Source organism: Triturus cristatus, chromosome 5_1, assembly GCF_964204655.1.
Source record: "Triturus cristatus chromosome 5_1, aTriCri1.1, whole genome shotgun sequence".
Lineage (NCBI taxonomy): Eukaryota > Metazoa > Chordata > Amphibia > Caudata > Salamandridae > Triturus > Triturus cristatus.
Window position 1 is genome coordinate 19,388,158 of NC_140587.1, and position 27,425 is coordinate 19,415,582.

At 40.8% G+C, this 27,425-nt stretch overlaps 1 protein-coding gene across 1 annotated transcript in view; it reads left to right on the forward strand.

Annotated features, from left to right (window-relative positions):
* The window catches only part of LOC146829977 (fish-egg lectin-like), a 44,724-nt gene that overhangs the window by 16,725 nt on the left and 574 nt on the right, over nt 1-27,425 (forward strand). The window lies entirely within an intron of this gene.

Genomic DNA, 27,425 nt, shown 5'->3' on the forward strand with positions numbered 1-27,425 from the left:
CACATCACTGGTCCAGCTCCTTACCATGATACATACCTTCACATCACTGGTCCAGCTCTTCAACTGGATACATACCTTCACATCACTGGTCCAGTCCTTCAGAAGGATACATACCTTCACATCACTGGTCCAGCTCTTCAACTGGATACATACCTTCACATCACTGGTCCACCTTCTTAGCATGATACATACCTTCACATCACTGGTCCAGCTGCTTAGCATGATACATACCTTCACATCACTGGTCCAGCTCCTTAGCATGATACATATCTTCACATCACTGGTCCAGTCCTTCAGAAGGATACATACCTTCACATCACTGGTCCAGTCCTTCAGGAGGATACATACCTTCACATCATTGGTCCAGTCCTTCAGCAGGATACATACCTTCACATCACTGGTCCAGCTCTTCAGCTGGATACATACCTTGACATCACTGGTCCAATCCTTCAGCAGGATACATACCTTCACATCACTGGTCCAGTCCTTCAGCAGGATACATACCTTCACATCACTGGTCCAGCTCTTCAGCTGGATACATACCTTCATATCACTGGTCCAGCTCCTTAGCATGATACATACCTTCACATCACTGGTCCAGCTTTACAGCAGGATACATACCTTCACATCACTGGTCCAGCTCTTCAGCACGATACACACCTTCACATCAGTGGTCTAGATCTTCAGCACGATACCTACCTTCACATCACTAGTCCAGCTCTTTAGCATGATTCATACCTTCACATCACTTGTTCAGCTTTTCACCATGATACATAACTTCACATCACTGGTCAGCCCTTCAACAAGATGTCTTCATTCACATCACTGAGTCATCATTCATCCCAATGTACAATGTACATATTCCCACCACTGCTCTGGCTCTTCAGCATAATGTATACCTTCACTTCACTGTTGCTGCTCTTCAGCATACATTTGCACCACATGTCTCACTATTCAACACCATGATGCCTTTAAATCAAGGGTTACAATTATTCAGTCCAATGTATAACTTCACACCACTGGTTTAGTCCTTCAAACTGACGTATACCTTTATGTCAGTGGTCCAGCTCATCAACACAATGTGTGCCTTCACATCACTGGGACAACCCTTTAGCACAATCCATACCTTCACAACAGTGGGCCAGCCATTGAGCACATTGTATACCTTCACATCACTGGGGCAGACATTCAACACGATGTATATCTTAACATCACTTGTCCAGCCCTTCAATCACACGTATACTTGTATATCAGTGGTCTAGGTCGTCAGCACAATTTATTCCTTCACATCACTGAGACAACCTTTTAACACACTACATACCTTCACAACATTGGGCCAGTCATTCAGCACATTGTATACCTTGACATCACTGGTTCACAACTTCAACCCAGTGCATCCCTTAACATCACTAGTAGAGTATTTCAGCCAGGTATACCTTCACATCACAGGTTCAGTACTTCATCCCAGTGTATACTTTCACAACACTGGATCAGTACTTCAGCCAAATATTTACCTTCACATCATGTGGTTCAGTACTTCAGCCCAGTGTATTCCTTCCCCTCACTGATTAACTACTTGAATCTAGAGTATACCTTCACATCACTGGGACAGCTATTCAGCACAATATACACCTTTACTTCACTAGTCCAGCCCTTCAGCAGCAAACATCCTTCACCAGCATGATGCATACCTTCACCTGACTAGTCAATGATTTCACCATCATGCATGCCTTCACATCATTGGTGCATCCTTTCACCATGGAGCATACCATATTGCATACCTTCACGTCACTGATAACTCCTTTCACCATGATGCAGACCTTCATGTCACTTTTCTATCCTTCCACAATGATGAATACCATCACATCACTGGTCCATCCTTTCACCATGATGCAGGCCTTCAGGTCACTGTTTCATACTTTCACCATATTGCATAGCTTAACATCACCAGTCCATCCTTTCACCATGCTGTATACCATCACATCGCTCGTCCATCCTTTCACGATGAGGCCTACTTGCATATCCCTGGTCCATTCTTTCACCATAATGCATACCATCACATCACTGGTCCATCCTTTCACCATGATGCAGACCTTCACATCGCTCGTCCATCCTTTTCATGATGAGGCATACTTGCATATCCCTGGTCCATCCTTTTACAATAATGCATACCTTCATCACTGGTCAGTCCTTTAATCACGTTGCAAACCTTCACATTGCAGGTCCCCCCTTTCACCATCATATAGAACTTTACATCACTGTTCCATCCTTTCACCATGATGCATACCTTCACGTCACCTGTCCATCCTTTCTTTGTGATGCATACCTTCGCATTACTGGTCTATCCTTTCACCATGATGCAAACCTTCGTCACTGGCCCAGCCTTTTTCCATGATGTAAACCATCACATCACTGGTCCATCCTTTCACCATGGTGCATACCTTCATTTCACTTGTCCATCCTTTCACCATAATGTATACCTTCATCACTGGTTGATCATTTCACCATGATGTATACCTTCAGCTCATTGGTCGATCCTTTCACCTTGATGCAAACCTTCATGTCACTGGACCATCCTTTCACCATCAGTGGTCTATCCGTTCACCATGATGCATACCTTCACATAACTGGTCCATCCTTTCACCATAATGTATACCTTCATCACTGGTTGATCATTTCACCATGATGTATACCTTCAGCTCATTGGTTGATCCTTTCACCTTGATGCATACCTTCATGTCACTTGACCATCCTTTCACCATGATGCTTACCTTCATCAGTGGTCTATCTGTTCACCATGATGCATACCTTCACATAACTGGTCCATCCTTTCACCATAATGCACACCTTTGTCACTGGTCCTTCCTTTCACGATGGTGCATCCCTTCATGTCACTTGTCCATCCGTTCACCATACTGCTTACCTTCACCTGACTAGTCCATCCTTTCACCATAATGTATCCCTTAGTCACTGGGTTATCCTTTCACCAATATGTATACCTTCACTTCATTGTTCAATCCTTTCACCTTGATGCATACCTTTGTCACTGGTCCATCCTTTCACCATCATGCACACCTTCTTCTGACTAGTCTATCCTCTCATCATGATTCAAACCTTCTTCTGACTAGTCCATCCTTTCATCATGATTCAGACCTTCACCTGACTAGTCCATCCTTTCACATGATGCATACCGTCACATTGCTGGTGCAGATGGACATCCACTCAGTCCTTCACCTGCCTGCCTCTGTAGATAGCAAGGAACTCTTCCCAATACTTCCCATGAGTTTGCATTTGAGACCCTGGCGTACATGAGGGCTAAACATTTGCATTCATTAGTAGTACAAGTCACATTACAAGCCACCTTCATCACTAGGATGCCACCATATGTGTAGGGACAATAGAGTCATGTCACATGTTGATTGCAAATGTGAATATTATTTTAGTCAACATCCGGCCTACACTACAACTTATAAATAACTACTCTTGAATCCATTTCTTAAGCAAAATGTTTTCTTCCATTTCCAAACAAGTTTAAAGTGAATGATTCTCAACACTTTAGTGATTCGCTGTTAAAATGTGATACATCTTTCAATGATTGACCTGTATACTAGCTGGTTTTATCACACTCAATATAACTCACTAAAGCGGTCTCATTTTTAGTCTAATAAGGACCTGCGCCTCTCTTAAAATATGATACTAACTTTATGATATAAAATATAAAAGTTATTTTGTACTCACCCTTCAACATCTATTTCCAAGCATCTCCAATTTATTTTAATTTACCTACTAGTTTGGATAGCAAGATTAAAAGTGTTTTCAATGATCCACTCACCATATCTCCACTATAAGAGTATTAGGTGAGGGGAGGAGGTACCCACCCCACATAATAAGCACTGTCACTAAAACACCCTGTGCTCAACCCGTGGTAGCTATGGCACGGAGCAGGCAGGCTAAATGTAGAGGCAAAGATTAAAGTATTTATTCAGTATCAAAACAGCAATAAAGTCAAAACACAAAGCAAGAAAAATCCCACACTAATTAAAACAAATAGAGAATATTTTCATAAATAAAATGACACAATTAAATCAAAGATTCAATATGAAAAACTAGTCAGTAATTTCAAAGTTTAAGGTTAAAAATACCACATAAAAGCAGTAAGCGCCAACAGTGGTCAACTATTTGCGCTTGACTTGTATAGAAGTGCATTTTAAGACTCACAGTGATGGAGCGCATGTTCAGATATAGAAACCAGTTTCAACCTGGTTGAAAGATTTACCTTCGGATATAGGGGCGTATTTGCCAGAATGGTGGTGAAGGGCAACGCAGCAAGTTACCTTGCTGCGCTGCTCTGCTTCACAGTGCAAGGGTGGGAATGCACCATATTAATCCAATAGGGTAGATTCCTGTCCTTTCACTCTGCACTGGCCCTGTTTCGGCAGCCCAGCTCCAATGCAGGCACCCTTGCACTATGATGCAAGGGTGCCTGCTTTACAGGCAGGATGGTTTTTGTGCTGTAAGGGGCACCATCCTCACAAAAATAGTTCATAGAGGCATTTTCCACTTTCTACGTGTGCTGCAGCATACAGCACACATAGAAAGTGGAAAAAGCAGGAGCAATTCCACATTTCTCCATGTTACGCTTCACATGGGGCGGTGTAAGATTTTGATGCATTCCCACGTTTACAGGTCCTTGTAAATCTGGGAATGCATCACAAACTATGGGAGTTGTGTGGGAACACCCACTATAATGCCCATGGACCACAACCACCCTTGCACAGAGTAAGGCAATGCAGCGGTTTGCGCTGCGTTGCATTACTCCATATTTGTGAAGCCGTTCAAAGCCACGTGAAGTGGCTTTCTGTGGTTTCATAAATATCACTTGGGGCACTTGGGGTTTTGCGTCATGCATGTACCACATTGCCTGGTGCGAGCATGATCGAAGGCCCTCCTAAATATGCCCCATAGACTCTGAAATGAAAGTCAAAGATCCTCAGCAGGACAAGGAAGCATGTTGTGGCCGTAGAGAGCTCCACCTCATTGGATAGATGCCGGATCAGGTCTTGGTGAAGCTTCTGATTTTCTGGTGGCAAGCTCCAAGTGGAAGACATTTGAATTTCATGCCCAGAGAAGGTCAGCTACCTGCCTAAGAGATTTCTACATTTGTTTAGAGCTTGGATTCCTCCAGGGGTGAAAGGATGCACGTTCTAGTCAAAAAGTTCTCCATGGTGCTAGTACATTCTCTGTGAGGTACCGCTGAACCTAATTTGCTGCTGTGGACAAGATCTAAGCTGTAGTGGTAGAAATGGTGTTTCTGGTTGGCTAGGGTATGCACCTTAGCCAGGCAGAACCCACCACTCTAGTCAGGGTAAGGGGGTTACAAGCCCTAGATAACCCCTACTCACCCCGTAGGTAGCTGGGCAATAGCAGTCACACTAATCTGGGAGACAATGTGCAAAGCATTTGCGCAACAGTCTCACACCAGTAACACAATAAATCCACCACATAAGAGACTCCACACAGTATTATATAAAATGTTTGCATATATTGTACATAAAACATAGACCAAAACTACATGAATCATAAATACTGTGCATACTATGCAAATTAAATAGTACTTGTCATGCAGACAATACCAGAATCCAAATGACATACATTGTACTCTCAGAGCATGAAATGCAGCAGTTTGGAGGAAAACACATAAATCACCAGACAAACCTTTGTACCCATCAGCCCATCTAAGTACCAGAAGCCCCGATCTCCTATTAGCAGGTTCACAGTAATTTGTGCGAGTTCAGACAAAAACACTGGCTGTTGTCACCAAACATAGATCACAGGAACACCTGCGCACCTGCTGGAGCAGAGTTTTCTGTTGAAAATTTATCGGGTTTTTGAAGCTTCAGTTTGTCTATACGTGGTGAAATTAAAATTATTAAATTATAATTACTAATTATTTGTTTTGTGTAAATGTTTTGACTAATTAATACGTACTTACAAGAGAAAACTATACGTGGGGATGCGTTCGTGTGCTTACTAATAATGTGCATGTTTATTAAATAAATGTTGCTGAGTGCTGTTTATTTTAAAGCACAAAACGTTTTTAAAACATCGTGTACTAATGCTTTTCGTGTGTTGCAAAGGCTAGATAATTACATACACATAAGGGTATTAGTGGGGTTAACACTGTTTAATCACTATGCTGTGGTAATGTTGTTTTTGTCTCTTTTAATTAAGATTGTGCGTTTTGGCCTGGTAGAAAATGGCTGCCATTTAAAGCCTATTCTTGAGTTGTCGATTTGTGATGAGAAGGCCTTGCTGAACATGGTCGAGAGTCATCTGACCACAGTTTTCGCCTGGTTGAAAGTTTTCCGTGAGGACAGCAGCTCTGGGCGAGCATCCAAAAGCATCTTAGTAACCTTGGAGGACAAGGGAGCCAAAATGAACTATGTGATCACAATGCTGGTTCCGAGGAAATGCGGATGTAAAAAAGAAACATTTTCAAAATTGAGTCTTCTCTTTCCGTCTTTTTATTTTTGTGATTTTTTCTGAGCGGAGATTTTCCAAATGTAGCGATGCTACATCCTTTCCTTCTCGCTCTGCTCAGTGGTTCAGCGGATATCTAAAACATTTTTGTTAGATTTATTATAAATATTGTTAGACTAGAGAGGGTGTTGGTCATCTATGCCACTTCTTCCCAAACCTGCGTTGGTGAGGATCGTTGCTGTGAGGACGGCGTCTCGGGAGACTTCTACTGAGAGACTTGTCCTGACCCATTTTGACATTTAGCTAGAATAGGTAACTATGAGAATAATGATTTGCTATGATTGATTTTCCTTGACTAATTTTAGATAAAATTATCATTATTTTAATACAGTGTTGGTGATTATTTCTTGTCAATTATTGAGTATTCTATTTTGATTATTGTTGTTTAAATTGTTGTTTAAATCATGACTCAAGACAATTCCATTTAGGTCTTATCGACCTTGGTGCAGATGCAGGGTGTTTAGAAGAGTTTTCTTTCCACAGGTTTAGTGGTAATAGAGTAATTGATTGTATGTTAGTAAAATGGGCCCAAGTGTATGGTGAGTGTATGTGCGTGTAACTGTGAATTTACTCTATCCGTGGAAGTAAGGTGAATTAGTATACCCTGATCTGGATCAATTTCCTTGTAGCAGAATTAGGATGGTTTTGGAGATTGTTTTGATCTGATTAGATTGCTTGTACATTGGCTTTTTGATTATTGATTGATGTTGATATATGTACTGATATTATATGTTGGCGTCGTCGTGTTGAGTTATACGTAGTGCTTCTGGAACTTGGGAGCTAGTAGCAGTTCCGTAGTAGGGCAGAGGGAAGTATATACTGCTCTCGGGAAAGACGGGATTGTTGGTCCTGTATGTATGCAGGAAAAACGTGTGACAATTGAAGTTGCGCGTCACATTGTCTGGTTCGGAATCAGTGACATCGATGTGTGTTACTATTAGGGATATATTTCTGGTATATAAGGAGTGCGTATGGTAGCGAAGGTTATCTGTGAAACTCTAGTCTTAAGTCCCAGGGATCCGTAAGGTTCACCGTTAAAGCTTATCGCGGGAGAAGTAATAGGTATTCTCTAAGCTTGTCTGAAGGACTGGGCAGAGGTAAGCTGCTTGGTTAACGTGTGCAGGATTTTGTATGTATGTACTATATTTCCTTGTATGAATGTGCGTGAATGTATAAGTATTTAGTTGATTGTAAAACTCTTTGGAGCAGTCCTAGAGGAAACAGTTAATGAATACATATTAGAAGGGCAGAGTAGAGGGATGTGCTACTGTGTCAACGAAAGTATTAATTCCGTACTGAAACAGAAGTGAGTGAAAGACGGGATTCTTGTGAAATAGATTTTCTTTACTATTCTGTGGTTAGCGAAGCAGACAATGGAGATGTTTATATGTTGTAACTAATAGATTTTGTAGAATTTGACACGAAGTCTACTGAAACGTTTTGTAAAGGAGGGGTAGACGAGTGATAGGAGACAGGAGCAGGAGAGACTGCAGCGACTACTGACGTCAAACAGACCGCGCTCTGATTGGATATTGGATCGGTACAGTGCTCGTGCTGAGATTGGTGCGTTGGTGTGAGCCGCGCAAGGATTGGAAGGGATTCTAGTGACGTAGACGCTCCAGGATTGGTGCGTTAGTGTGAGTCGCGCAGTTATTGGATAAAATATCGTACTATTCAGTTGTAATACGGAAGGGATTAGAAAGGTTTGGTAAAAGTTAAAATGTATTACCAAGAAGAGAAAAAGAAAAAAACCTTGTTCGGAAAGATCAAAAAGTGGTTTGACAAGGATAAAGATGTTAAAACAAGAGAGGGTGAATTGTTACCTCCATCGAAAACGCCTGCATCCTTTATGGCTGCGAGATATGGGTATCATACCTGTATATGGTTGGAGAATTGGGTTAGGTATACTAAGGAGGATGGTGTCCTAGCATTCCCAGAACATGGTTCATTTAATTTGGCCGTATTGAAAAATTTACGGGAAAAGATGTTGTGTCTTGACCCAAGACCAAAGCCGACACAGTTTGAGGCTTTAGTGGAATGGGAAGAGGAAGTACATGAGCGAGAAAAGCAGAGGTCTGGAGGAAATTATAGGTACATGTTCGGAAGGAGACATGATCGTGAAACTCATCATGATCGAATGAAGAGATGGCGGGATGCTAGTATGTCAGAGGGGTTATATCCTATGAGAACAGTTGAAGAAAGGGTTCCTGAGGCAGAAGTGAAAAGATATGGAGTTAATGAGTATGAGGATGAGGTCTTGAATGACATGATTTACAAGAGACCACCTCCATATAGACCAGAACCAGAAGAGAGCACACCAGTTGTTTCTCCGATAAGAGATACATTGCGTATCATTGAGACAGAAAATGTGACACCTGAGTTAAGAAGTGGTAATCCTTTCAGGGAAAAGGAGAGAGAGAAAAGATGTGGTGAAGAGAATACGAGAGAATTAGCTAGAACAACATCGGAGTTGTCTGAAAAGATAAGAGAGCTGACAAAGAATCTGGAAGCTGTTACGGTGCCTGTAACAATAGGTCCAGTTATGCCTGTTTTTGATAAGCAGAGGATAGGTGAAAATGGTTTGGTGATTCCATATGTTGGAAATAAAATGACAAGTTTGGCTGGTCCTTCAGGAGATTCAGGAAGAAGGATAGAAAATGAGGATTTGAGACAATCCAGACATGACACATGTAGTGAAGGATTAGAGGTACAGTCTAATTCGAGATTGGATGCTAGTGAAGCTAGTTGTTCAGGGATGCCAATTTTAGAACCGCAAAAGAAAGTGGTTCCAGTGAGAAAATCTACTGAAATAACAGCTGAAGATTTGAATGAATGGATGAAAGTTCTTCAAAAAAGGGATAAAGATTCACAGGCAATTGATGTGGCCAGGTTACGTGTAGAATTAGAAGAGCTTGTTGCAGGGACAATTCCTACAGAAATTCTAAAAAATCATCATGATGGTGAACTGTTGTTTATGTGCAAGAATATCACCTGGAGAGCTAGAAATACACATGACAGGTTAAGAGCAGTAGCGAATGAGCAGGGAGTTGACATTGATAAAGTGAAAACTTTGCAGAAGTCTTACAGGATGGATTTCACAGATAAAGACATTGAAAATCTGAATGGTGTTGGTAGAACAGGACAGATTAAAGAAATGATCGCATTATTGCGAAAATGGGGTGATGTAGAAAAGTGGAAGGATAGGTGGTACAAGAAAAGAGAAGAATCTGGAGATAAGACTTATTCAGCATTTCCAGTGAGAGAAAAGGAGAAACCAGTGGATAATTATCCTATGAGAGAAATACCTGGAGGTGGATATGTACATGTCCCATGGACTAGACAGGATATTTTATCATTTACGAATGATTTCCCTCGATTGAGAGAAAAGCCCGTCGAGTGGTATAGGCAGGTAGATAGGTTTGTGAAATTGTCAAAAGTGCTGTGGGTTGACCTGAATAGTCTGTTTGATATAATTGTTCCAGCAGACTTGTGGACTGAGTGTAAGATAGTTGTGAGTTGGCCTACTGAGGAATATCCAAGAGATCAGAGAACAGGAGCACCAGATCCAGAGGTAATGAGAAAGTATGATCAGGTGATTGTATACCTGAAAAGTAAAGTTCCTCCTAAAGAAACAGACTGGGTTAAGATAGATCGAACACATCAGGAAGCGAAAGAATCAGTTCATGCTTTTTATGAGAGGCTGATACTGGCTTTTAAACAATTCAGTGGAGATGAACACCTGGGTGACAAAGATTTGAGTCATTTTGTATACAGGTTTGTATATGGCCTGAGACCTGAGATTAGTGAAAGAATTTGTGAGCATACAGTGGATTGGCAGAGTAAGAAAATAGATGAGATTCTGAGACATGCAAAATACTTCAGTGATGAAATTGAAGCAAAACAGAGAAAGCTGAAAGAAAAAGCAATGTGGGCACAAGTGAAAGTTGCGGAAAGACAGGAAGCACAGTTGGTGGAACAGGCGAATAATACAGGAAACAATGCAGGGAATAGGCCCAGATATGCAGGGAAAGGAAAGGGGAATATTGAGGAAGCCAAAAAAAAGTTCCCGTGTCACAACTGTGGCCAACTGGGACATTGGAGATCTGAATGTACCAACCCACCATTAGTGAATAATGAGGGTAAACCCTTAAATCAACAGGTGCAGAATGAAGGGAATAATCAACAGCAACAACAGAAAGTTGTGAGACAGCAGAGTCAAGAGCCAAAACCGCCCTTGCCGCAGAATAGAGGGTCACAAAAATACAATCAGGATTCAGGATTCTACAATGATGAGCAGGTAAACAAACAAAGGCGTTCTAACCAGGTACAACAGTACTTGTTAAAGAATGAAGGGAGTGAGTCTGAGGGTGATTATTGACGGTGCCGAAGAGAGGAGGAAGAGTGCATACTTGGTGCAACTCTAGAAATAGACTTGGCAGGACCATTTGTGGATGGGAAAATAAATGAAGAAAGTGTTACGTTTTTTAGTAGACACAGGTGCGACAAGATCAACTGTCAGGTCAGCAGATATTAGAAATCTTCCTCTCTCGGATGAAGCAATCCAAGTAGTTGGTGTAGCTAATACACAAATCAAGACACGTCTTACTGAACCAGTAAGAGTACAAATAGGGAAATTTTCGGACATGCACAGATTCATCGTTTGTGACACTAGTCCAGTGAACTTGTTAGGCAGGGATCTGCTTTGTAAGATGAATTGTACAATTTTTTGTACACCGGATGGAATAGCTTTTGAAACACCAGATAAGGATGTTTTGTACCAAATGACTCTAGAAAATAGAGAGAGTGAGTTAATTGGTGCATATGCTGTGTTTGATCCGGAGGATTTGCCTCAAGAGCTGAGAGACACAGTGAAAAGGACAGTTTGGGATTTTACTGGAGAGGATGTGGGATTGATGAATAATGTAGATCCTGTGAAAATTGCAATAAAAGAGGGAATTACTTATCCTAACATTCCTCAGTACAAAATGACACCAGAAATAATTGAAGGAATAACTCCTATTATTGAGAAAATGATTCAGCAAGGAGTTTTGAGAGAAATACTGAGTAGCCCGTGTAATTCACCGATGATGGGGTTAAAGAAGCCTAATGGAAAGTTCAGGATTGAACAGGATTTGAGAAAAGTTAACAAAATTGTGGTGGCATGTTGTCCCATTGTGCCAAATCCGTCAGTGATCCTGTATCAAATTCCACATGATGCTGAGTGGTACACAGTGATTGATTTGTGTCATGCTTTCTTTTCAATTCCATTGCATCATGACAGCCAGCCGATTTGTGCATTTAGGTTTGGCCAGCGTATTTTAGCATGGTGTCGAATCCCACAGGGGTATACAGAGAGTCCTTCGATTTTCAATCAGTTATTGAAAAAGTCATTGGAGAGTTTGATTATGCCTGAGAATTCAGTACTAGTGCAGTATATTGATGACCTACTTGTGCCATCAAAGTCGCGTGAAGATTGTGAAGTAGATACCATAGCTTTACTGAATCATCTGGCAGATGGAGGGTTAAAGGTATCTCCAGCCAAATTGCAATTTTGCAAGAAAGAGGTGCATTATCTTGGGCACAATATTGAAAAAGGTCTGAGAAAGGTGACTGATGACAGAATCAAAATCATTAGAGAAATGAAAGCCCCAAAGACCCAGAGGGAAGTGAGAATGTTCCTGGGGATGGTGGGTTATTGTCGTCAGTGGATAATTAATTTCTCCCTGATAGCAAAGCCGCTGATTAAGCTGACAACAAATGAGATGACAGACCCATTGGAACTAGATGGAGAACAGATGGCAGCATTTGAGGAGCTGAAAAACAGAATGTGTGAAGCACCTGCTTTGGGTATGCCAGACTACGAAAAAGAGTTTGAGTTGTACTGCAGTGAGAGGAATGGATGTGCACTTTCAGTGTTAATCCAGAAGCATGGACTACTGAGAAGGCCTATTGCGTACTTCTCATCGACACTTGACCCTGTAGCTGTGGGTTTACCAGGTTGTCTGAAATCTGTAGCTGCAACATGCAGAAGCCTGGAACAGAGTGAGGGAATCATAATGGGATATCCTGTAAGGGTATTCGTACCTCATAATGTGGCAATTCTTTTGACAAGAAGCAGAACCCAGTACATGTCACATAGTCGGCTGACTAAATATGAGAAAGTCATTCTGGGAGCATCAAATGTGACTCTTGAGAGATGTGTGAATGTGAATCCAGCGACATTGTTGCCGGATATTGAAAATGTGGGTGTGAAGACAGAAGATGATCACAATTGTTTGGATGTGTTGGATTACTGTACAAAACCGAGACCAGACATAAGAGATCTTCCATTGCCTGAGAGTGATCATGTGCTGTTTGTGGATGGATCATGTCTGAGGAATGATGATGGTGTGCTGTGTGCAGCATATGCAGTGTGCAAGGTTTCAGAAGTAATGGAAGCATCATCATTGAAAGGAGTGAAATCTGCACAGGTTGCTGAATTGGTGGCATTGACAAAAGCTTGTGAAATTGGGAAAGATTTGAAAGTGACTGTGATGACTGATAGTCAGTATAGATTTGGAGTTGTTCATGATTTTGGCCAGCTTTGGCTACAGAGAGGTTTCTTGACGTCGAGTGGGACTCCAATAAAGAATGCTGAAGTGATTGGGAAATTACTTGAGGCGATACAGCTGCCTAGAGAGTTAGCAGTTGTGAAATGTGCTGCTCATGGACAAGGAGATGATTTTGTAACGGTTGGCAACAGATACGCAAATGACATTGCTCAGTATTGTGCAAAGAATAACCAATCAATTAATCGGGAACGAGAAGGGGAAATGTCTTTTTGTTCTGTGATGTTTACTAATGTCCTAGAAACGTGGGATGAAGTGAAACAGTTGCAGGATGAGGCAGGAAAGGAAGAAAAGAAAGATTGGATCAAGGCAGGATGTGCCCCAAGAGAAACAGACCATGTTTGGGTCTATAGAGATGGCAGACCAGTCATGCCTAATTCAATGTTGTCAACAATGGCAAGGATGTATCATGGCCAGGGACATTTGGGAAGGGATGCGATGATCAGGTCTTTTAAACAAACCTGGTACAATGCAAAGTTCAGGACAATTGCAGAGAGCATCTGTCAAAGATGTTTGATTTGCCAGCAATTTAACACTGGGAAAAAGACAGTGGTGAGTTTGGGAACAATAGGCAGAGAAGGTGGTCCTTTCACGAGAATGCAGATTGATTTCATTGAAATGCCCCAAGTGAACAGATTGAGATATGTTCTAGTGGTAGTTTGCTTGTTTTCAAGATGGGTGGAGGCTTATCCGACTAGGAGAAATGATGGAATAACAGTGGCAAAGTTACTGTTAAGAGAGCTGATTCCTAGATACGGGTTTCCAGTAACGATTGAGTCTGATAGAGGTGGACACTTCTATAATGAGCTCATGAGTCTGATTTGTGAAGCATTATGCATACAGCAGAAGCTACATTGTGCATACAGGCCAGAGGCTTCTGGCGTGGTTGAGCAGATAAATGGCATAATAAAGAACAGGATTGGTAAGATGTGTTTAGCCACTGGAATGAAATGGCCTGATGTCTTGCCTCTAGTGCTAATGACTACTAGATCTACTCCAGATAGAACTACTGGTTTAAGTCCACACGAAATCTTGATGGGACGTGCAATGCGTCATGCATTTGTACCTGTCAATAAGTTGATGACAATAACTGATGACATGATTTTGGATTACTGTAAAGGCCTGGCTGACGCAGTTCATTCTGTGTTTCACCAGGTTGGAGAAGAAGCTACCACACTTGAGAAGAAGCAAGCTCATGATCTGAGTCCAGGGGATTGGGTGAGGATTAAAGTACACAGAAGAAGAAATTGCTTGGTTCCAAGGTGGGGAAGGCCAAGACAAGTCATTCTGACTGCGACAACTGCAGTGAAGTGCGCTGGTGTGAAAAACTGGGTACATGCGAGTCATACTCTGAGAGTTCCAAACCCAAAAGACAGGACTGGTAAGGAGTATTTTGAAGAGTCAGATTCCAGTGATGATGAAGACACAGAATCAGTGAGAAAGAATCAGAGTTCAGGAAAAGGAGCAGAAAAGGTTTCAAGAGAACCATTGAGAGTCTCAGAAAGGAGATCAGATTCTGTAAGAGAGCCTGAAGTTTCAAAAAGCAGTGGAGGAAAAAGAAAAGAAAAAAGCAATTCCACAGAGACTACTCCTGAATCAGAAGAGGAGATTGAGATTGAAGAACCACTTGAGATTATACCTGAAGAAACAGGGTCAGAACAAGATAGAGAGGGACAGATTGCGGAAGACCCCCGAGGAGGTGTAGGGAATATTCTTGATAAGCTAGGTGAAGGGACAAGTAGACAGCAAGAAGATTGCGTGTCGGAGACCTGAGGAGGGACAGAAATAGGGAAGTCTCAAACAGTGGTGGAAAAGACTGTGGAGCGAAAGAAAACTGCTGAGGAACAAGAACAAGAGGCATTTGAAACAGAATCGGATGAAAGTGAGAATGAGAAATCAGAGGGTCGAGTTCTGAGAAAGAGAACTTGGATTGGAGAAAGAAATAATAAAGAAATAAGGCCGAAAAAGCTTATAAGAGGAGATCTTTGGCCTAACAACAGAATAAAGAAGCTGAGATACAGACTGATAAGAGAAAATACCTCGAAAGCTGAACAAGTGAATGAGGTGTTGAGTCAGAATTCAGTAAAAGGTGAAAAATGAAAAGAATCAAAAGAACCAGAGGAGATCAAGAGGATAAGAAAACCTAACCAGAAGTATAGGTCGCCGGAATGGACGTACATGGCACTGTCTGAAGGTGAAGAGACAGGAAGTCAAGGAAATCCAGAGGAGGCCATACGTGAAGTGGTTGAGGAAGGTACAGGTGAAATCCTGAAAGTAATCTTGACTGATATTGGAGAAAAGTCAGATACTGAGGATGATGTTGGAGATCTAATACAATTTGATGTCGAAGAAGTTGAAGTGAAGAATGACAAGTATCCAAACTGAATAAACAGAAGAAGAATTCACTTGGATTGAGTGAACAGAAGAAATCATTTGGAGAAAAGTGAAAAGAAGAAAGTCTGAAAGTTAATTGTTTGAAAAATCCAAAGTACAAGAAATTTCAGTAGTGGAGTAGTAGAGGCTAAGTCAAAAGACAAGGTCAAAGTAGGGAAATGGCTAACATAGAGAATAATCAAAGTAGATGTGCCTTTTTGAAAAGATGGTGTAGAATGTGCTGTTGCTGTACTGCATTATTAATGCTATTATGGGGTGTTTTAGCTTTATTAGTTACTTTTAAGGTTACTATAGGTAGATTTGAAATACATTCAGAGAATGAGACTAATGTAGGGAAAAGTTCACAAAAAGTAGTTCCAACTAGAATTAGTAATACTTACATACATAAAGATAGGTCAATTAATGATTTTTCTAGCAATGTTTTTTTCAAAACTGTTGTATGAATATGTGAAAACAATGGAAGTTAGGGATTGCTACATAAACACACTTTCATCAGTGTCCACCCTTGTATTCCTCAATTGATCACACTTTTAATGGAGCATATTTACTCTTGGACCTCACACTTGCTTTGTCAGCATCTGCGTGGGGTTTAAAAGTCTTCAAGTTTTATTCACAGATCAGTGTGTGCCAGCTGGTCTGCTCTCAGTCACTATATATTAATTATTGCTCAAATGTGAAAAGGTGTGTCCCTTCATACGGTAATCCACATCATGTCAGAATTACTGAATTTTTAGCGCTCAGCTCTTTCTTCACCATTGTACTCACCTGTGTCTTATCACCCTAATTGCAAGGGCTTTTATAATACACACCCCCACACAGACAGTCACACACACAGACACACAAACAACTTATCCCAGCACCCTAGCTCCCCCCAAAGTCCGCCCTGCCTTTAAATGCCACAAGACATGTTCCAACAGCCCCGTGGGTTCTTCTCAGTTTCTTTCACTGCTTCTTACCCACCTTATAGCGAAGCCCCCCACTCTCCACCCACAATCTGTGTTTTGATTCTAGGTATAAGCCAGCAGAGATCCTGCCTTCAGCACAATGTGATGCAGAAACCCTCTGACACATGCTATCTCCTCCTTAAGAACACTAACATGGAAGGCCTTGATCTCTCAGCCCAAGCTGTGTCTACAATCCCTCCCCTCCTGTCTCCCACTGCACCTCACCTGGCCAGTGACATTAGGATCTCCCGATTTGTGAACTTTCCCTGAAGAGCCCACCTTAACAGCTCTTCATAGTTGACTTCAGCATAAATCTGAGAAAAATAAATGTACAAATGTACCCTCTAGGATCAGGATAATCTTCTATACTAAATCCAACATAATGCAGACCGTGCTCCATTCGTTTGGACCAAGTTATCTACCCTCTTCTCCAGACTCCCAAACTCAACTTTCTGATCATTTCTACAACACCCACACTGTGTACCTTGCACTCGACCCCACAACACTACTGCCTCTTCTCTGGTGTACTAGTTCACCCGCCCTACAAATACTGATCTCCATGTGTGACAGAAATATTGCTAAAAATAAATTCCCTTTATTCTTACCTACTGCTAAATGACATATTCATGGACTACAGGCACTCCAGAATGGAATCAACCCAGCAACAAATGTGCACATTTCTCCATAAAAAAGTTCTAGGTGGGGGTTGAATTTATGAAAATGAAATTTTTGCACTCTAAATTAGTTTTCTCTTTTCCAAAACTGTTGCCTGTACTCGGGGGGCAAATTGTCCGGGTCAGACATAGAGGAATGTGTCCTTGCACAAAGTCCCAATATAAACATCGGTGCAGTAACACTAGTTGGAGTTATTCCACATTCAATAGAGGATTGATATGGAAATACTAGAATTACCAGTAACCACAATATTGCTAGTTCCAGCTGCACACCTACCACACAGGACATATTAAGATTTATTGCAGTGCACATAATGGGAACCTCCTTTGTGATGTCACCTGTGGTGCTATATTTGACTCTACATGTGATACTGTGAGATGGTACGTTAGTAATATGTGATAAATGCAAGTTCAAAAACAGCCAAAAAGAAGTAGATCTTGCAATGGCACAGACTGCCAGAGTTGTATAAATAATCACCATGGTGTGCGACTGTGAATAATTTGGGAGTCTTGCTTGGGTTCACATGCAAAGACTTGTGAGAAGAGCAGCCAGGCTTTTAAGGCTTTTGTGAGAGGCAGCGATTAGATGGTGCGCAAATGGAAACGATTTAGCAATTCTTGGATAGACAAGAAGAGTGTAGAAGAGGACATTAGAGCGCAAAATTGAGAATTTCTTGTAATGCTCTTGGAAATAGATGAGGGACCAAGGCTATTAACAGCCTTGGAGACAATACAGGGAGTCATAAAGTGCACCCTAAATGTAATAGTTAGCCAATAAAGAAGTTTAGGTCATGGATAGCATGGAATTCTTTTGGATGTATCATGCAAGGCACGCAGTTGCGTTCTTGGAACCTTGTACCCTAGGTATCACTGTAGTGGGGAGACCCTGGTACAGTGAATTGGAATAAAGAAGTATTGAGCCAATGAAGGCTACAGTCACCATATTAAACATTAAGAAAGGTTCCAATTTTCTAATCTGTCTCAACAGAGACATGAATCTTAAAGTCACTGGTGAGAAATGAGGTCACAGAAACATGCAGCTAAAAGCAAATGATGAGAAATGAGGTCACAGAAACATGCAGCTCCACACCACTCATGAGACATGAGGTCACAGAAACATGCAGTTCAAAGCAAATGATGAGAAATGAGGTCACAGAAACATGTATCTCAAAGCCACTGATGTGAAATGAGGTCACACAAACATGCAGCTCCACACCACTCATGAGACATGAGGTCACAGAAACATGTATCTCAAAGCCACTGATGATAAATGAGGTCACAGAAACAAGTATCTCAAAGCCACTGATGAGAAATGAGGTCACAAAAACATGCAACTACACACCACTCATGAGACATGAGGTCTCAGAAACATGCAGTTCAAAGCAAATGATGAGAAATGAGGTCACAGGAACATGTATCTCAAAGCCACTGATGAGAAATTAAGTCACAGAAACATGTATCTCAAAGCCACTGATGAGAAATGAGGTCATAGAAACATGTAGCTCAAAACCACTGATGAGACATGAGGTCACAAAAACATGCAGCTCCACACCACTCATTAGACATGAGGTCACAGAAACATGCAGTTCAAAGTAAATGATGAGAAATGAGGTCACAGAAACATGTATCTCAAAGCCACTGATGAGAAATGAGGTCACAAAAAGATGCAGCTCCACACCACTCATGAGACATGAGGTCACAGAAACATGCAGTGCAAAGCAAATGATGAGAAATGAGGACACAGAAACATGCATCTCCACGCCACTGATGTGACATGAGGTCACAGAAACATGCAGCTCAAAGCCACTCATGAGACATGAGGTCACAGAAACATGCAGTTCAAAGCAAATGATGAGAAATGAGGTCACATAAACATGTAGCTCAAAACCACTGATGAGAAATGAGGTCACAAAAACATGCATCTCCACACCACTCATGAGACATGAGGTCACAGAAACATGCAGTTCAAAGCAAATGATGAGAAATGAGGTCACAGAAACATGCAGCTCAAAGCCACTCATGAGACATGAGGTCACAGAAACATGCATCTCAAAGCCACTGATGAGACATGAGGTCACAGAAACATGCAGCTCAAAGCCACTGATGGATTACTCCTTCTCCTAGCTCAAGCATTAGTCAGGGGCACCGGTTAGACAAGTGCATCATTAAGTTGGTTTGTCAAGGATGAGTCATCATCTTGACCTAGGTGGGGGTTTCATAAGGTCAGTCAGATAGTTTTTTTAAAATCTGTGGGGTTAAAATGTTGCCACCAGCGCTTTGCTTTTATTGGGCATTTGTTAAATTACACCAATCTGTAACTGCAAGTTCAGGAGTGATCAAACTTTGTACAAAAGAATAAAAGAGGCCCGTCCCTTAAAAATGACACGTTCATACTATATGCAGAATAGTACCTGAGTCACGACGAGGAGGATGGAATAATTGTGTGATATTTAGGGACTACAGTAGCTCAAGAAATTCACTATCCTTGATTCCGACCTTAAGATCGTCTGCCTACCTATGAAAGTATTTAATTAAGTTCAAATGAGAGTGGCTAACCATGAGACAGTAGAAAAGTTCATATAAAGCCTTAAGGATATCTGCAATTTAATATATTAAACAAAATGTATTAGAGCTGCTTTCTTTTTAATTTTGATACTCATATGCAACAGCTAAGTAGGAGATGTATGTTTAGACTCTAGAGTTCTATACCCACACCCTGCAGGGTATTAACTTCTCCTGAATTAGTCTCCTTCATCCAATTTTTAGAGGTTTGTGGGGGACAATCCACCCAACCTCTCCTTTGCTGAAGATGGCTTTAATCCTTGGACCATTAGAGTTCCTTTTCCGCCTTATGCTTATATGTCTCTTTTAATTTGAGGTATAATTTGACAGGTATGATAGGAAATGTTCCCAGGTGCTTATCCTTTTTTTTTTTAGCCATTTATTCAATCCAATCTACCAATACTCTTTACCGAGTTTAACCAGTCCAAGCAAGATTATAAGGTCCTAGATACCCAATTGATGCAAATTTCCCTACGTGCAATTATTATTAGGATAAGTAGTAATTGATCTTACGATTACCTTCTCTTTCCCTTAGGACCTTTACCCTCTAAAACCCCAAATATAATCAATGTCAGGCTTACCTCTATATCCTTTTTCATAACAGGTATTAAGATCTTACCCACTCTGTGACAAAAAACCTAGAATCCTGGACATTGCCAGAACATGTATACATCATCTGCTTTCTCAAGATCGCATTTTGGGCAAATCCAGATATTCTTCTCCCACATTTTGGATAACTTCTAGGGGACCAATAAGCCCTGTATAGAGTAAACAGATTATTTCTTCTCAGGGGTGCAAATCTCACAAAAGACCAAGTGTAGACATTGATACTGGCCAGAGCAATAAAGAATCTGATGGAGGTAGGTCTTCTTTCAAAATGTGTTCTGGCAGTGAATTGAGGCCCTCTTCCTTTTGCACCAACATCAAGTACCACTTGGCCACCTATGTCTTTGTGGGTTACTGCGAATCATTACTGTTGGGAACAATGTAAGATGACGCGAGAGTGGATCTTTACCTCAGCTCGTGATTAGCTCGTGTCATGTGGAGAATGTGTAGTTTCAAAAAGGGTGGAAGGTTGGGCATGCGACTGGTGGAAGGGTCGTTGGTATTCTTGACCTGTAACTTGTGGAGTATAGACGTGTCATTAAACTTCACGTCGTGTCTTCATTTACCGACTCCTGTCTTCTTTGGATGGAACATGCTTTTCTAACACTGGCGACGAGCGGGATCCATTTATAATCGAACCAGCCTGGTTATTTTTTTTTTTGTTCTTTTTTTCGTTTTCTTGAAAAACGGAAGAAGTTCACTTTGAAACGTTACTTTGCATGAGGATGTGAACTGGTTCGCAACGAGGAAAAAAAAAGAAACTTACGGCTGTACTGGAGTGGTGGCATTAATCCAGGAAGCTCAGGGATTACAGCCGAAGTAAGGAATTTATTCCGCAGTCGGAACCCTCAACGAGTTCATATCTCGCATAGCATCATACGTATGCTAATGCGCGTCAGACGCACGCTGACGTTTGCGCGACGCGTCATTTCAACGTGAAGGAGCAGGAAACACCATCTTGTTGCACGGTATCCTAGCAACAACTCGGGATCAACGTGAATCAACAAAAAGGTGCCAAAACGAAGCGTTTAAAGAGGGAATTTATTGCTGTAACATTTTCTTTCTCATTTTGAGTCTAAGTTTAGCCTAATAAGTCGTTTAAGCACATTTATTATTTTTATTTATATATATATTTATTTTTTTTGGAATACTGTATGATATCAGTTCTTTTTCGTTGGACATTTCACCATGTCGGGCATTGTTCCTCCTCCATCATTTTTATCCTCTCCTGGTGATCCTCCCATGCCGTGGGAAATTTGGGAACCTGTTTTTATGGCATATGTAGAAGTTTTGGAGGGTGAGGAATGTGAACCTGAGAGGAAACTATCCCTTCTAAAGCATTGTTTGGGCGGAATTGCTTTGAAAGAATTTAAAACTCTACCTGCCTTAGTCAATCCAGGAAATATTGATGTATATAGCTATGCCTCATCACAACTCAACCTGCGGTATGGAAAAAAGAAAAACATAGTGATGGAAAGGTATATATTTTACTCACGTAAACAACGACCTGGTGAACCTGTTGAAGATTTCGTATCAGCTCTCAGATCCTTAGCTGTTACATGCGATTTTGAGCACATATCATATGAGCAAGTACTTAGAGACCAAATATTGATGAGAACAAACAATAAAAATGTTCAAGAACGCCTGTGGACTACGTCTGACATGTCTTTGAACAATGCTATTGACATTGCTAAATCAATTGAACATTCAGAAAAATTCGGGAAAGAAATTAGAGGAAATGAAAAAAGTGATGTTTTTAACGTTACTAAGGATGCTGATAAGCAAAGAAAGTATGTCCCACAGAGAAATGATAATTCTTCAAAGACCGATAATAAATCTAGATTTACAAAATATGAGAAGAAAAATCAACATCAACTACTTTGCTATAGATGTGGAAGCGACGGACACTTAGCGGATTTTAAGAACTGTCCAGCTATCGGGAGAACTTGCTCAAAGTGCAATAAAAAGGGTCATTTTGGGAAATTTTGTAAATCAATACCTAAAAAAGTGAACTGTATTTATGATGAAAGTGATAACTTAGGTGATGACAATGAATATGAGGTTAACACCGTCATTAATGTGTGTGATAGTGGAGAGTGCACTAAATTCCCATCATGTTTTATCACTGTAGATGATGTTAACCTAGAATTCCTGGTTGATTCTTGTGCCTGGTACACCATCATTTCGTTAAGTGTTTTTAATGAAAATTGGTCTACGAAAACCTTGCTTCCACCGGATGTTTCCCCTGGTGGTTACACAGGACACAAAATTGACCTTATGGGCTATTTTTGTGCCAATCTAGAATTTTCTGGTCGTTATACTTTTGGGAAATATATGTGGCAAGGTCAGGATTATGACTGTTAGGGTGGCCTCACCAACAGGAATTAGGAATCAAAATTGACCCTAGAGCTGATCCTCCTGTCTATGTTGTTGAGTCCTGTGATATTGCCCACGATGACGATTCTCAAATTGTCAATAAATTAAAAGGGTTGTTTCCTGATGTCTTTAGTGGGAAATTAGGAATGTACAAAGGGTTTGAACATGTAATAAAACTACATGACAATGTTGTCCCTATCCGTCATAGAGTAAGGAATGTCCCACTCACTTACAGAAACAAATTGAAGGACATACTAAAAGAACTATGTCAAAATAATATTATTGAGCCCATCGAATCATCTCCTTGGGTTTCTCCCATTGTGATTTCCATTAAACCTTCAGGTGAACTTAGGTTGTGTGTGGACCTTCGCAGTGTGAATAATGCCATTTGGGTGGATGCCCACCCTTTACCCAATTTACATGAGATGGTTTCCACATTAGCGGGTGCTCAGGTATTTTCGTGTATTGATTTGGCTAGTGCTTACCACCAATTTGTTCTTGCTGAGGAATCAAAAAACATCACTGCATTTATCACTCCTGAAGGATTGTACAGGTATTGTCGTATGCCTTTTGGTCTTGCCAGTGCTGCCTCAGTTTTTCAAAGACTCATGAGAGACACTTTGGAGGGACTGGAGGGCGCTATTGCATTTCAAGATGATATTCTTGTTTATGGGAAAAACAATGAAGAACATGATTCCAATTTAGAAGGTGTTATTGCTGCCTTATCAAAGAAGGGTCTTACTCTACGTCTTGATAAATGCAAGATCAAGAAAAAAGAGGTAGAATATTTAGGGCACACTATTAGTGGAATGGGAATCAAACCCAAACAAAATCACGTGGAAAGTATTGTAAATGCTCCCATACCTACCTCCAAGGAACAACTCGTGGCCTTTTTCGGTCTTATTGAATTTTACGCAAAATTCATACCGAATTTTAGTTCTAAAGTGGACCCCTTCAGAGGTCTATTGAAGAAAAATGCTAAATTTGTGTGGACTGCAGAGATGTCCAAAGCATTTGGGATGTTGAAAGAATTTATAGTGAATGCCTCGTGTCTTAAGCCGTTTGTTTGTGGAAAAAAGTGCATCATTATGGTAGACGCTAGTAGCACTGGGTTAGGTGGTGTTCTTTTACAGAGAGACAATGGGAGAGAGTGGATTGTAGCCTATGCTTCAAGGGCTTTGAGAGATGCTGAAAAACACTATTCTGTCATTGAGAGAGAGTTGTTAGCCTGCGTTTGGGGATCTGAACATTTTAGAACGTTTTTGTGGGGTACAAAATTTGTGATTAAAACTGACCATAAACCTCTTGTTTTTTTAATGTCACCTGGTGGGGGGCGAACCATGTCCGCACGTCTTGCTAGACTAGCTTCCAGACTACAGTCTTTCCAATTTCAGATTGAGTACGTTCAAGGCAAAGCCAATGTACATGCTGATTGTATGTCTAGGTTGATCTCTCCTACAGAATTTCCAGATAACAGCAGAGATGAGGAATGTGAAGTGGCTTTCACCATGGGTGACGTTAATTCAGTGTTGGGTCAACATTCTTTCTTACAAGAGGATGTTTGGTTCACCGAAATGGGAAAGGACATAGAGTTACTTAATGTCAAGAAGTATTTATTGCAAGGTTGGCCGGAACAGAGGAAATTATCTGGAGACATGATGGGTTTTTTTAAGGTGCAGGATGAACTGGCTGTTGAAAATGGTTTGATTTTAAGAGGAGACAAATTTATTCCACCTTTCTCCCTTAGAAATACTATTCTTAAAATTGCTCATGAAGGGCATTTGGGAATATCTTTTACCAGGAGACGTGTCAAGGAATCATTTTGGTGGCCGGGCATTGATAATCATGTTGATCATTTTGTTCGTTCATGTGTTCAATGTGCGGATAGTGACAAATCTGCTGTTGCCCTACGCTCGGAACCTCACCCTGTTGAATTTCCGAGTGGTCCTTGGCGTAAACTTGGTTTAGACATCATTGGTCCATTTAACATTTTACCCAAACATGAATCGTTTGGAATAGTACTTATTGATTATTTTTCAAAATGGCCTGAGGTCAAGATGGTCAAGGAAGTTACTTCCCATAGTGTGATTGAATTTTTAGATGAGATATTTTGGAGAGAAGGAATTCCGAAAGAAACTGTAACTGATAATGGACCTCAGTTTGTTAGCAAAGAAATGAATGATTTCTTTGTTAAGTGTGGAATCATCCACAGGAGGATTTCTGTTTTCCATCCAGAGGCTAATGGCCAAGTTGAAAGATTTAACCGTGTTGTTAAAGAAGCTATTCAACTATCTGTTAAGGGTGGTTTAAATTGGCGTAATGCACTTCATTCTATGTTATTGGCATATAGAACTTCTCCAAATTCGGTCACTTTGGTTAGTCCTTTTGAACTCCTAAGGGGGCGCAAACCTAGCACTAAATTAACACCCTGGTGGATGAGAGAAAGTAAGAATGAATCCAATGAATTTTTTAGTGTGGATTATGATGCTGTCCAACGGAGAGTTGAATTGTACAAGAATAAAATGAAACATGATATGAAAAAAAAAATAGGCCCACCAACTAAACAGGTGATTAAAGTGGGAGATTTGATACGCATAAAAAAAAAAGAAGGTGTTGGTAAAGGGTGTCCTATATGGTCAAGTCCGAGAAAAGTAATTGAGACATTCAAGAATGCCATCAGAATTGATGGTGCCTCTGTGTGGAATCTAAACAGAGTCTCTTTGTTTAAAGGAGTTGTTAGTGGTCAAGAAGATTATAGCAGCAATGTTTTTCTTGATTTTGAGTGTGGTGACAGCCGTGAGGAAGCGTCTTTTCCTACTTGTAGTTCTGGTAATTCTAGGATGGTACGCTCACATCGTCTTCCTGAAAAGTACAAGGATTTTGTCATGGGATAATTTAGTAATTATCTTCGGATATTATGCTTAAGTTTATGTGTTTTTTTTTTTGTTTTTCTTTCAAGGGGGGAAGGTGTGTTGGGAACAATGTAAGATGACGCGAGCTGTCACGAGCGTGGATCTTTACCTCAGCTCGTGATTAGCTCGTGTCATGTGGAGAATGTGTAGTTTCAAAAAGGGTGGAAGGTTGGGCATGCGACTGGTGGAAGGGTGGTTGGTATTCTTGACCTGTAACTTGTGGAGTATAGACGTGTCATTAAACTTCACGTCGTGTCTTCATTTACCGACTCCTGTCTTCTTTGGATGGAACATGCTTTTCTAACAATTACTTCCTTCCAGTCTCTTTTGAACCCCATATTTGATTGGTCCCGGACCCAACTCACTTTGGAATTTAAATTCTTTGGCTGCCCCACATGTACTGCGTCTTGAATTTGGATTAGTCTTGTCCTTCATTTTATCCCAGGCAGCAGTTCTCAGGTGGGGTAACTCCCTCCTTTTTGGGGATGTGGGTACACTTAGTGCCACCCTGAGAATAGAAATCTTTGGCACACTAAAAGAACAATCAACGTTTTTTAGGTCTTTTGTATACGCAAATGGTACTTTCAGTCTTAGATTGAATCTCGTTTCTCTCATTTCTAAAACTATACTGAAACAGTTCTTAAAGAAGCTTAGATACCCTATCAGTTTAGTGAGAGACGCTGCTTTAAGCCAGTCCAGGTCCAGTAATGTGGCAGTCAGTGGGAGCGCTTTGGGGAATTTAACTTACAATATCCCTCATGGGATTAGAGGGCTGATACTCCTACTGAGATTCAATCTGCTGTCTTTAAGAGATGTTACTGGCATCTGGGATAAAACACCCGGAGAGAAGAGAATTTGTGAATTGTGGCAGTTGCACATCCAAGATCTAAATCTCGTCTTATTTGTATGTTCAAAGCTGCAAAGTGCCAGACGAGTGTTCTTAAAGCCAGTTTTTACCAAATTCAATATTCACTCTGCTCAGGATGCACGATTTTTGGTGTTGTCCCCTCTGAATGAAATGGTATATTTTAAGATATATCATTTTTTTAAAAAATTTCTGCCTATTTATTAGAAAATGTTGTAAGAGTAGTTTTATTGTTATGACTTAATATTGACTGGTTGGTTATTTTATTGCTTCATGTATTCATAGCACTATTTGCACATCTCTTACTATGTTTGATAAAATAATTTTTTACTGGTTGGTTATTTGATTGTCTCATGTATTTCCAGCATTATTTGCACATCTTTCAGTGTGTTTGATATAATAATTTTATAGCAATGTATAAGGAGGAATTCTGTATTGTATGTAACGTTTGTCTTTTTAATTTGTTGATGTGTTTTTGTGGACCTCCGTAGGAGTTCCAAAACAAAATAAATAAATGTAATTGAATATCATGAGGAGGGACAGGGGCTTAGGTGGTCCAGCATATAGGCCCCAACCAATAATCCAAAACAAAAGAGTATGCTGCTGCTATGAGGGGATGAAAGGAAGAAGAGTTTGAACTCCAGGCGCTAAATAGTAACCCTGGGCATAGTGGGTGTAGCGGGTCTATTCAGAGTTCCACGGAGTTGCAAACAAACTTTGTGGATCTGCTACACCGCCCGCCTCTACACCCCTATTTAGGAGTCAGTTAACAGTAATCAAAAATGAACGTAAAACCACTTACCTCTTTACTGCGGCGTCACCGGGCTGCCCTCCTCCCCTTCCTCGCCGTACCGGTAATGCTTAAAAAAACTGCGAGTGTGCACGTGCCCGCGCATGCACATTTCTCCAAAAAAATGCACATGGGCGCGCATACACAGTTTTCT